The 11,670-nt window shown below is 41.5% G+C and overlaps 1 long non-coding RNA gene across 1 annotated transcript; it reads right to left on the bottom strand.

Annotated features, from left to right (window-relative positions):
• Positions 1–1,309: 1,309 nt before the first annotated feature.
• Positions 1,310–11,461, bottom strand: LOC121834386. Its single transcript, XR_006077162.1, has 2 exons — positions 11,061–11,461; positions 1,310–1,742 (listed from the first exon to the last, which is right to left on the bottom strand). It is a non-coding gene; the product is annotated as an uncharacterized LOC121834386 (long non-coding RNA).
• Positions 11,462–11,670: the final 209 nt, after the last annotated feature.

Here is an 11,670-nt window from a genome sequence, read left to right as displayed (position 1 = left end):
ACTTGGTCGGGGTTCTTAATCTCCAAGCAGAGTCCCAAAAACCTGTTTTCGCGAGTATAACGAGTTCTAGACGAGCTGGAGCGATGAAAATTTAACAGTGCGTCTAAATTCAGAGCGCGATCATTCGCTGCGAATTAGAACCTTCCACTATCGTAGTTTTCTTTATACGAGGATATGCCAAATCACAACACCACAGAATGAAGCCTTACACGTAAACTTTTTAATCAACACTTTATTAGATTAGCTACATCGATGAGACGCGCCTATAATGTTCCTCGGAACATCCCACTCGCCTGGTTAAAATAAATGACCCAGCTAGCACTTGTGGATTGATATACTTGAATACAAAGTACCGAGATACAAAAAAAGAAGAGAAAACGCAAGTTCAAAGGCTGTATAGATAATACAACGCCGCTGACAGCGTCTTGCAATAAGCGCAACAGAGAACATTAAAAGAATGTATGTGCTCGCTTTTGGGCGAGCACACACATAAAAAAACACATTTCTTTTTTTTTTTTTCACGATTACCATTGGAAACAATCAAATTTCTGAATAACACTGATAAGGTACTTACTTCGTTTCCGCAGGTGTGCACAGCAGGGGCCTCTTTGTCCGTTTAACCTCAGATTGTTATATTAAAAACGCAACACCAGGTAATCCGTAAAATGGGAGAGCGGAACAGGGGGAAATTGTAATGTAATAGCTCACAACAAAGTTGGGAGGAGTGGCAGTAGTGGGCAAGAGAAAAATTAAAACACCATGCAAAGGGTTACACATCAAACAAACGCTCCATCGACTGCAAAACATTGTCAGATACAAATCTGCGATGAGGTAGGCTGTTTCATTCTGTTATGGTTCTGGGAAAAAGAGTATTTAAATGCATTTGTAAGCAGATCAAGACCCTATGGCGTCGGGAAGTATTTAAATTCTTTTTTTTTTATATTTGGTTTTTGTTCATTTACACTGCAGGCCATTTCCAATCCCCAAGCAGGGTGCGACGAGAAGGAACAAAAAAATAACAGTAAACCGACAAATCTGGTACACTGGAGATCACAAAAAGAAAGAAGAAAAAACACAAGTTCAAAGGCTATGTATAGATATAACAGAACGCCGCTCATAGCGTCTTGCAATAAGCTCAAACATAAGAAAGAAGAATTTATGTCCTCGCGCTTTTTTTTTTTTTTTTTTTTTTCACGATTACCACGGGAAAAAATCAAATCTCTGAACAAACTGATAAGGGACTTACTTCGTTTCCGCAGGTGTGCACAGCAGGGGCTTCGTCCTCACCAGCAAAACACAAAACAACAGATTTCTCCGTTTTAACCTCACGTTTTATTAGGCTTGACGTCAAACTTTATTAGGCCGACAATGCAAGTTTCCGGACGAGCTGTCTCGATGAAAACACACTTGTTCCTATTCAGTGAATTCGCACGAGCTAACACGATTTCATAAAAACACTTTTTGCTTGGAGCAAGTTCTCAGTTGCCATTCAAGCGGTCTTGATTAAGCACAGGTCATCCGCAGCTGAAGGAGGTCACTTGAAACGGAGGGCCAGCCGTGCAACTCGCTCTTGCGCTGCACAAAAAGACAATCTTTAGCGCCCTACATTAAAGATGCACCGAACGTTCTTACGCCATACACATATCTTTTTTTCTTTTCTTCCGTGCGTCAGAGAGTGATGAAACGTTTGAGTTCGTAGAGGCCGGCTTCCTAGCTCGGCGCCGCCGAATTCCGTGTTTCCCCTGAAAAGAACAAAAGAATTCGTGCAAGAAGTCGGCTCCAACGGTCGCCCAAGGGACAAACGAGCTGTAGCAGACGGCAGAGTTTCGGGGAAAGCTCACGCCACTAGCAAAGCCTGGCCTGGCGCTGCTGCCCGCCCGCCGAAACCGCTCCTCCTTTCCCTCCTTCGGGACACGCTAGTATCTTTTTTTTGGGCTTCTTGTCGGCTGCGTTCTTGGCGCCCGACTTGATTGACAGCCTCTGTCTGGCGGTCTGCTTTAATCTCTTCTTCCCTGCCTTGCAGCGGGGACTGCTCCTCTTTGTGCAATAGCTACTCTGGGGCGTTTTTCTTTTTGCTATTCTTTGCTTTAAAAGCTCTTTCCCTGCGTCTAGCAAACACACACACTTCTTTCGCGGCACCGTTAATGAACACCGTCTGCGTTTAGAAACTTACAAACGAACAGCACCGAACTCGATTACCGAAGCGCCGATGAAATTAATCAGCGCGCCCAGCGAAAACCCAACACGCTCGAACGCTGATTTTACGATGCAAGATAATAAAAAAAAAACGTATTTGGACCCTACCAAACCTATTACAGCAAGAAATTAAGAAATACGAGCAAAACAATATTGCGCAATCCTTAATCGGACGTTCGAATAGCGGCTGACTTCGTTTTATCAGTTAAAAAAATAATAAACGTAGGTAGACACGCTGAACTTCACGTATAGCCGGTATGTAAAACCTTAGTAAATAAAATGTAAATAAACTGTTGGCTTTAAAACGGTATGTACACATACCGTTTTAAAGCCAACAGTTTATTTATTATTTCGTGCCAACTGAGAAATCGACACGAGTTCAAAAGACGAATTTTGCCTAACGAAAACTGCCCAAACGCCTAGGATGTGCAGGTCACGCTTGCATAATTGTGGAATGCCTTTTTCCCACCCTATTATAGTTTGATCGCTCACTCCTCTCTTTTTCCGAGGCAGTATTCCATCATTTCGCGATGGAATACGCGCTTCAAAGCTCAATACACTTTATATCTTTGCCGAGCATGGACCTATCAAAAAAAGCACTTCCATGAAACATGCATAGGTAAATCTTGCTCGCGCTCTGGTAAAGAGCCTTCAAAAAAACGACCAGCCGCTCCGCCGAGAATTCAATTCATCTTGCGCGCCTATATCACGCTCAATATAGTAGATCCCATTAAAAGCCTTCTTTGCCGACATCGCTCGCTCCGAAAAGAACATTTCCATCTACCAACCGCCGAGCACAACAAACGCTCTTCTAATCTCCTCGCAAAACGCACGCGCTCACACAAACGACTTTGGGCAAAAACAAAGATCATGAAATGATCTTTGTTTTTATTCCCAGCGTCATGTACACGCATTTCTTGCGTGGAACAACGAATGAATAACTGCTATCTGCGTTTAATTCGATCTAGAAATCCCGTCGCGCCCGTTTGTTTACTTTCTGCCTTCCAGGTTAGACAACCTTCCTTCAAAAAATCCTAAAAAATCACCAATTCGTGCTAGAAGTGCCTGCCTCGGACGATAGGTAGCGAACAATTAGCGCCTTAGTTTGCGATTAAATAAGCTTCTGTACGCGTTTAAATAAAACTTGAAAGCACGCCGCCCGTCACGCGCGATGCCGGCGTTCGCTTTTCCAGGAGGGTTAAACACACTGCTCCTTTTTTCTTTAAGTTGAAAAAAGGTAATAATAAAAGTAGATAGAGATTCTTAATTTCGTGTGCCGTTAGACAAACGTGTGCGCTAAGAGCACAGAAAAAGAGACTGTTCTAAAGGTAGTAGTTCACTTTTATTTTTAATTTTTGCCTGATCTTAGACGATCGGATCGCGGCTCGAGCGCGCTTTCCGGACTCAACCGCTTCACTCTCTAACCCAAGAAAAAATAGTTGTACGCATATCGAAGTATATATTTTCCGAAAGCTAATGAACTTGTCCAATAGGTGTAAAAATTATTTGATTTTAAACGGAATTATTCTTCTTCATATTTCGATTTAACCAGCCAAACTAGTTTTCGGGTGCTCTGGGTGGCTGGTCGATTTAAGTTGAAAAAAGGTAATAATAAAAGTAGATAGATTCTTAATTTCGTGTGCCGTTAGACAAACGTGTGCCCTAAGAGCACAGAAAAAGAGACTGTTCTAAAGGTAGTAGTTCACTTTTATTTTTAATTTTTGCCTGATCTTAGACGATCGGATCGCGGCTCGAGCGCGCTTTCCGGACTCAACCGCTTCACTCTCTAACCCAAGAAAAAATAGTTGTACGCATATCGAAGTATATATTTTCCGAAAGCTAATGAACTTGTCCAATAGGTGTAAAAATTATTTGATTTTAAACGGAATTATTCTTCTTCATATTTCGATCTAACCAGCCAAACTAGATTTCGGGTGCTCTGGGTGGCTGGTCGATTTAAGTTGAAAAAAGGTAATAATAAAAGTAGATAGAGATTCTTAATTTCGTGTGCCGTTAGACAAACGTGTGCCCTAAGAGCACAGAAAAAGAGACTGTTCTAAAGGTAGTAGTTCACTTTTATTTTTAATTTTTGCCTGATCTTAGACGATCGGATCGCGGCTCGAGCGCGCTTTCCGGACTCAACCGCTTCACTCTCTAACCCAAGAACAAATAGTTGTACGCATATCGAAGTATATATTTTCCGAAAGCTAATGAACTTGTCCAATAGGTGTAAAAATTATTTGATTTTAAACGGAATTATTCTTCTTCATATTTCGATCTAACCAGCCAAACTAGTTTTCGGGTGCTCTGGGTGGCTGGTCGATTTAAGTTGAAAAAAGGTAATAATAAAAGTAGATAGAGATTCTTAATTTCGTGTGCCGTTAGACAAACGTGTGCCCTAAGAGCACAGAAAAAGAGACTGTTCTAAAGGTAGTAGTTCACTTTTATTTTTAATTTTTGCCTGATCTTAGACGATCGGATCGCGGCTCGAGCGCGCTTTCCGGACTCAACCGCTTCACTCTCTAACCCAAGAAAAAATTGTTGTACGCATATCGAAGTATATATTTTCCGAAAGCTAATGAACTTGTCCAATAGGTGTAAAAATTATTTGATTTTAAACGGAATTATTCTTCTTCATATTTCGATCTAACCAGCCAAACTAGTTTTCGGGTGCTCTGGGTGGCTGGTCGATTTAAGTTGAAAAAAGGTAATAATAAAAGTAGATAGAGATTCTTAATTTCGTGTGCCGTTAGACAAACGTGTGCCCTAAGAGCACAGAAAAAGAGACTGTTCTAAAGGTAGTAGTTCACTTTTATTTTTAATTTTTGCCTGATCTTAGACGATCGGATCGCGGCTCGAGCGCGCTTTCCGGACTCAACCGCTTCACTCTCTAACCCAAGAACAAATAGTTGTACGCATATCGAAGTATATATTTTCCGAAAGCTAATGAACTTGTCCAATAGGTGTAAAAATTATTTGATTTTAAACGGAATTATTCTTCTTCATATTTCGATCTAACCAGCCAAACTAGTTTTCGGGTGCTCTGGGTGGCTGGTCGATTTAAGTTGAAAAAAGGTAATAATAAAAGTAGATAGAGATTCTTAATTTCGTGTGCCGTTAGACAAACGTGTGCCCTAAGAGCACAGAAAAAGAGACTGTTCTAAAGGTAGTAGTTCACTTTTATTTTTAATTTTTGCCTGATCTTAGACGATCGGATCGCGGCTCGAGCGCGCTTTCCGGACTCAACCGCTTCACTCTCTAACCCAAGAAAAAATAGTTGTACGCATATCGAAGTATATATTTTCCGAAAGCTAATGAACTTGTCCAATAGGTGTAAAAATTATTTGATTTTAAACGGAATTATTCTTCTTCATATTTCGATCTAACCAGCCAAACTAGTTTTCGGGTGCTCTGGGTGGCTGGTCGATTTAAGTTAAAAAAAGGTAATAATAAAAGTAGATAGAGATTCTTAATTTCGTGTGCCGTTAGACAAACGTGTGCGCTAAGAGCACAGAAAAAGAGACTGTTCTAAAGGTAGTAGTTCACTTTTATTTTTAATTTTTGCCTGATCTTAGACGATCGGATCGCGGCTCGAGCGCGCGTTCCGGACTCAACCGCTTCACTCTCTAACCCAAGAACAAATAGTTGTACGCATATCGAAGTATATATTTTCCGAAAGCTAATGAACTTGTCCAATAGGTGTAAAAATTATTTGATTTTAAACGGAATTATTCTTCTTCATATTTCGATCTAACCAGCCAAACTAGTTTTCGGGTGCTCTGGGTGGCTGGTCGATTTAAGTTGAAAAAAGGTAATAATAAAAGTAGATAGAGATTCTTAATTTCGTGTGCCGTTAGACAAACGTGTGCCCTAAGAGCACAGAAAAAGAGACTGTTCTAAAGGTAGTAGTTCACTTTTATTTTTAATTTTTGCCTGATCTTAGACGATCGGATCGCGGCTCGAGCGCGCTTTCCGGACTCAACCGCTTCACTCTCTAACCCAAGAACAAATAGTTGTACGCATATCGAAGTATATATTTTCCGAAAGCTAATGAACTTGTCCAATAGGTGTAAAAATTATTTGATTTTAAACGGAATTATTCTTCTTCATATTTCGATCTAACCAGCCAAACTAGTTTTCGGGTGCTCTGGGTGGCTGGTCGATTTAAGTTAAAAAAAGGTAATAATAAAAGTAGATAGAGATTCTTAATTTCGTGTGCCGTTAGACAAACGTGTGCCCTAAGAGCACAGAAAAAGAGACTGTTCTAAAGGTAGTAGTTCACTTTTATTTTTAATTTTTGCCTGATCTTAGACGATCGGATCGCGGCTCGAGCGCGCTTTCCGGACTCAACCGCTTCACTCTCTAACCCAAGAAAAAATAGTTGTACGCATATCGAAGTATATATTTTCCGAAAGCTAATGAACTTGTCCAATAGGTGTAAAAATTATTTGATTTTAAACGGAATTATTCTTCTTCATATTTCGATCTAACCAGCCAAACTAGTTTTCGGGTGCTCTGGGTGGCTGGTCGATTTAAGTTGAAAAAAGGTAATAATAAAAGTAGATAGAGATTCTTAATTTCGTGTGCCGTTAGACAAACGTGTGCCCTAAGAGCACAGAAAAAGAGACTGTTCTAAAGGTAGTAGTTCACTTTTATTTTTAATTTTTGCCTGATCTTAGACGATCGGATCGCGGCTCGAGCGCGCTTTCCGGACTCAACCGCTTCACTCTCTAACCCAAGAACAAATAGTTGTACGCATATCGAAGTATATATTTTCCGAAAGCTAATGAACTTGTCCAATAGGTGTAAAAATTATTTGATTTTAAACGGAATTATTCTTCTTCATATTTCGATCTAACCAGCCAAACTAGTTTTCGGGTGCTCTGGGTGGCTGGTCGATTTAAGTTGAAAAAAGGTAATAATAAAAGTAGATAGAGATTCTTAATTTCGTGTGCCGTTAGACAAACGTGTGCCCTAAGAGCACAGAAAAAGAGACTGTTCTAAAGGTAGTAGTTCACTTTTATTTTTAATTTTTGCCTGATCTTAGACGATCGGATCGCGGCTCGAGCGCGCTTTCCGGACTCAACCGCTTCACTCTCTAACCCAAGAAAAAATAGTTGTACGCATATCGAAGTATATATTTTCCGAAAGCTAATGAACTTGTCCAATAGGTGTAAAAATTATTTGATTTTAAACGGAATTATTCTTCTTCATATTTCGATCTAACCAGCCAAACTAGTTTTCGGGTGCTCTGGGTGGCTGGTCGATTTAAGTTAAAAAAAGGTAATAATAAAAGTAGATAGAGATTCTTAATTTCGTGTGCCGTTAGACAAACGTGTGCCCTAAGAGCACAGAAAAAGAGACTGTTCTAAAGGTAGTAGTTCACTTTTATTTTTAATTTTTGCCTGATCTTCGACGATCGGATCGCGGCTCGAGCGCGCTTTCCGGACTCAACCGCTTCACTCTCTAACCCAAGAAAAAATAGTTGTACGCATATCGAAGTATATATTTTCCGAAAACTAATGAACTTGTCCAATAGGTGTAAAAATTATTTGATTTTAAACGGAATTATTCTTCTTCATATTTCGATCTAACCAGCCAAACTAGTTTTCGGGTGCTCTGGGTGGCTGGTCGATTTAAGTTAAAAAAAGGTAATAATAAAAGTAGATAGAGATTCTTAATTTCGTGTGCCGTTAGACAAACGTGTGCGCTAAGAGCACAGAAAAAGAGACTGTTCTAAAGGTAGTAGTTCACTTTTATTTTTAATTTTTGCCTGATCTTAGACGATCGGATCGCGGCTCGAGCGCGCTTTCCGGACTCAACCGCTTCACTCTCTAACCCAAGAAAAAATAGTTGTACGCATATCGAAGTATATATTTTCCGAAAGCTAATGAACTTGTCCAATAGGTGTAAAAATTATTTGATTTTAAACGGAATTATTCTTCTTCATATTTCGATCTAACCAGCCAAACTAGTTTTCGGGTGCTCTGGGTGGCTGGTCGATTTAAGTTGAAAAAAGGTAATAATAAAAGTAGATAGAGATTCTTAATTTCGTGTGCCGTTAGACAAACGTGTGCGCTAAGAGCACAGAAAAAGAGACTGTTCTAAAGGTAGTAGTTCACTTTTATTTTTAATTTTTGCCTGATCTTAGACGATCGGATCGCGGCTCGAGCGCGCTTTCCGGACTCAACCGCTTCACTCTCTAACCCAAGAAAAAATAGTTGTACGCATATCGAAGTATATATTTTCCGAAAGCTAATGAACTTGTCCAATAGGTGTAAAAATTATTTGATTTTAAACGGAATTATTCTTCTTCATATTTCGATCTAACCAGCCAAACTAGTTTTCGGGTGCTCTGGGTGGCTGGTCGATTTAAGTTAAAAAAAGGTAATAATAAAAGTAGATAGAGATTCTTAATTTCGTGTGCCGTTAGACAAACGTGTGCCCTAAGAGCACAGAAAAAGAGACTGTTCTAAAGGTAGTAGTTCACTTTTATTTTTAATTTTTGCCTGATCTTCGACGATCGGATCGCGGCTCGAGCGCGCTTTCCGGACTCAACCGCTTCACTCTCTAACCCAAGAAAAAATAGTTGTACGCATATCGAAGTATATATTTTCCGAAAACTAATGAACTTGTCCAATAGGTGTAAAAATTATTTGATTTTAAACGGAATTATTCTTCTTCATATTTCGATCTAACCAGCCAAACTAGTTTTCGGGTGCTCTGGGTGGCTGGTCGATTTAAGTTGAAAAAAGGTAATAATAAAAGTAGATAGAGATTCTTAATTTCGTGTGCCGTTAGACAAACGTGTGCGCTAAGAGCACAGAAAAAGAGACTGTTCTAAAGGTAGTAGTTCACTTTTATTTTTAATTTTTGCCTGATCTTAGACGATCGGATCGCGGCTCGAGCGCGCTTTCCGGACTCAACCGCTTCACTCTCTAACCCAAGAAAAAATAGTTGTACGCATATCGAAGTATATATTTTCCGAAAGCTAATGAACTTGTCCAATAGGTGTAAAAATTATTTGATTTTAAACGGAATTATTCTTCTTCATATTTCGATCTAACCAGCCAAACTAGTTTTCGGGTGCTCTGGGTGGCTGGTCGATTTAAGTTAAAATAAGGTAATAATAAAAGTAGATAGAGATCCTTAATTTCGTGTGCCGTTAGACAAACGTGTGCGCTAAGAGCACAGAAAAAGAGACTGTTCTGAAGGTAGTAGTTCACTTTTATTTTTAATTTTTGCCTGATCTTAGACGATCGGATCGCGGCTCGAGCGCGCTCCGGACTCTCCCGCTAAAAATCGGACTCTCCCGATAAAAATCAAAGCTATACTTCGTTTCACCTTATGTGCGAGCGAGGGCAAAGCTGGAAGCGCGAGCACGAAAGCTCCGTGCGTTCAGGCTTTGCTCGAGCGCGCGAGCTGGGGAGAAACGCAAAAAGCGCTGGTCTCGTGCTTTTAGCTTTGGCTTCGCTCGCAGATAAGGTGAAACAAAGTATAGACGCTTTACACACGCGCCAAATTACAGCCGCCATGGCTGACCTTCTCTTGTCTTACCGAGATGCCGAGCAACTGAAACGGTAGTTGACGATCCTCCACAAAGGCCGATGCTTTAGAAAAGGACACAGTTGAATCTAATGTTTCAATAACCTGGCCTGCTATGGTAATGATGACGTGAAATAAACGAAATACGAGGAAACAAAAACTGAAGGTCAGTTATGGCGGCGTCCATTCACAGCTGCTGCAAAGCGTCTATAGAAGCAGACAAAGAACGCACCCGACAAGAAGCAACGCCAAAGAAAGGAAAGATAACGGATACAGTCTCAAAGAGCTAAGTGGGTCAGGGGGCCCAGGCAAGGGGTGGCCCTAGGGTGCCTGAATGTCCTGTTTAGGGTGATGCCACCCTTTGTAGTACCAGATGCCGACAGCACGCGCTCACGGGCAAAATACATAGAAATCGACGAAAACAAAATGTCGCCATAGCACAGTCAGCGCCACAAGCGCGTGCAGGGACACGCTCTTTCACCTGCTTCTCAACAAAAAAATAAACGTGTGTGACAAAATGGCGACATGCCACCACCCTAAGCAAAGCGCGCATGAAGGCACCCTAGGTGGCCCGGCGTGCGCGTTCTAAGCGGAGTCGAGTTAGAAAAAAGATTTCAGCGCGCGGTTCACCAAATGCAAAGGTAGAAATATGACATTTTCTAAAAATGCCTGGCACTTCGTTCTCTTCTACAGCACGAGCCGCGACGTTCGGCAACCGCTTCGAGGATCTGACCGGCTGTGTCCCGGTATCGACCACCTGAACCGGGAGCTACGCACGGTGCGAAGGGAACAGCGGAGGCACGAGCATCTACGCCACCCCGTCCCTGGACTGAGCGGCTACACAAGCCAGGAAACGAGCCTCGTCACGACATATGCCGGGGAATCTCTAGGCCTCGTAGAACTTTCTTTCTCCCGACCCTTCTCTTACCAACCCCGGACGAGCCTGTGACAACGTGCGACAGACATTGCTAATTGTTCTGTACAGAAGAGAACGAAGTGAGATGACAATTTCGTGTGCCGCTAAAGAAACGTGCGCGCCAAGAGCACAGAAAAACAAGTTAAAAAATGTAATAATAAACGGAGATAGAGATTCTTAATTCCCGCTTCACCTGCTTCACTCTCTAACGCAACGAGAAATACTTTTACGCATATCGAAGTATATATTTTCCGAAAGCTAATGAAATTCTCCAATAGGTGTGAAAAGCACTTGGTTTTAAACGAATTATTCTTCTTTTTTTGCTGAAAAACTCAAATCACTTTCGTTTGCCAAATAATCAAAAACTCGAAATTAAAGGATAGTATAATGGACGTACACTTACCCCAATGTGTCGAACGAAAGGAGGCCCTTTGACGAAGGCAGGAAGCGTGAGGCGACGTTCGGGGTCCGAAGAAGAAGAAGACCGATTTCGGAACAAAGAACAAAGAAGGAGCTGGACACTGGCGACTACGCGACTGCTCCCAAGCACAACGGAAACCACACTGGGGCCGGCCTCTGGGAACAAAGGAAAGCGGAGGAGGATGAGCGAGGAGGAGAGGGAAAGAGAAGGAAAAAAGTCGGGAAGGGGATCGCGCCGCCTGGTGGAGGGCAGACACACCACTCGCATCGGGTATTTTTTTCTTTATTATTTTGTTTATTTTTTGCACTATTTATTAAGGGAAGCATTCTCGTTGATCTCCCTTCATTAATACTGGTCGTATCTCATCACCGCTAGCACCGATGTGTTCCTTGGTCTTTCTAGACTCTATGGACACCACTTTGAACGTGTGAAATAAAAGTTTTCGCGATGCTACGACGCTTTTACCGTGGGCATGGTCATGGCGGCCATTTCTCCTTTTAGAAACCTTTGTTCGGACCTCCGAGGCTGAATTTTCGTTTCCGAGACGCGATGTTGGTGTCAAACGTGAGCAGGCGTTTCGTAGAACACCCGA

This window comes from Ixodes scapularis, unplaced genomic scaffold (genome assembly GCF_016920785.2).
Source record: "Ixodes scapularis isolate PalLabHiFi unplaced genomic scaffold, ASM1692078v2 ptg001131l_1___fragment_1__unscaffolded, whole genome shotgun sequence".
In the NCBI taxonomy this organism is placed as follows: Eukaryota; Metazoa; Arthropoda; class Arachnida; order Ixodida; family Ixodidae; genus Ixodes; species Ixodes scapularis.
Note: the sequence above shows the minus strand (reverse complement) of the source record. Positions and strands in the feature narration are given on the sequence as shown.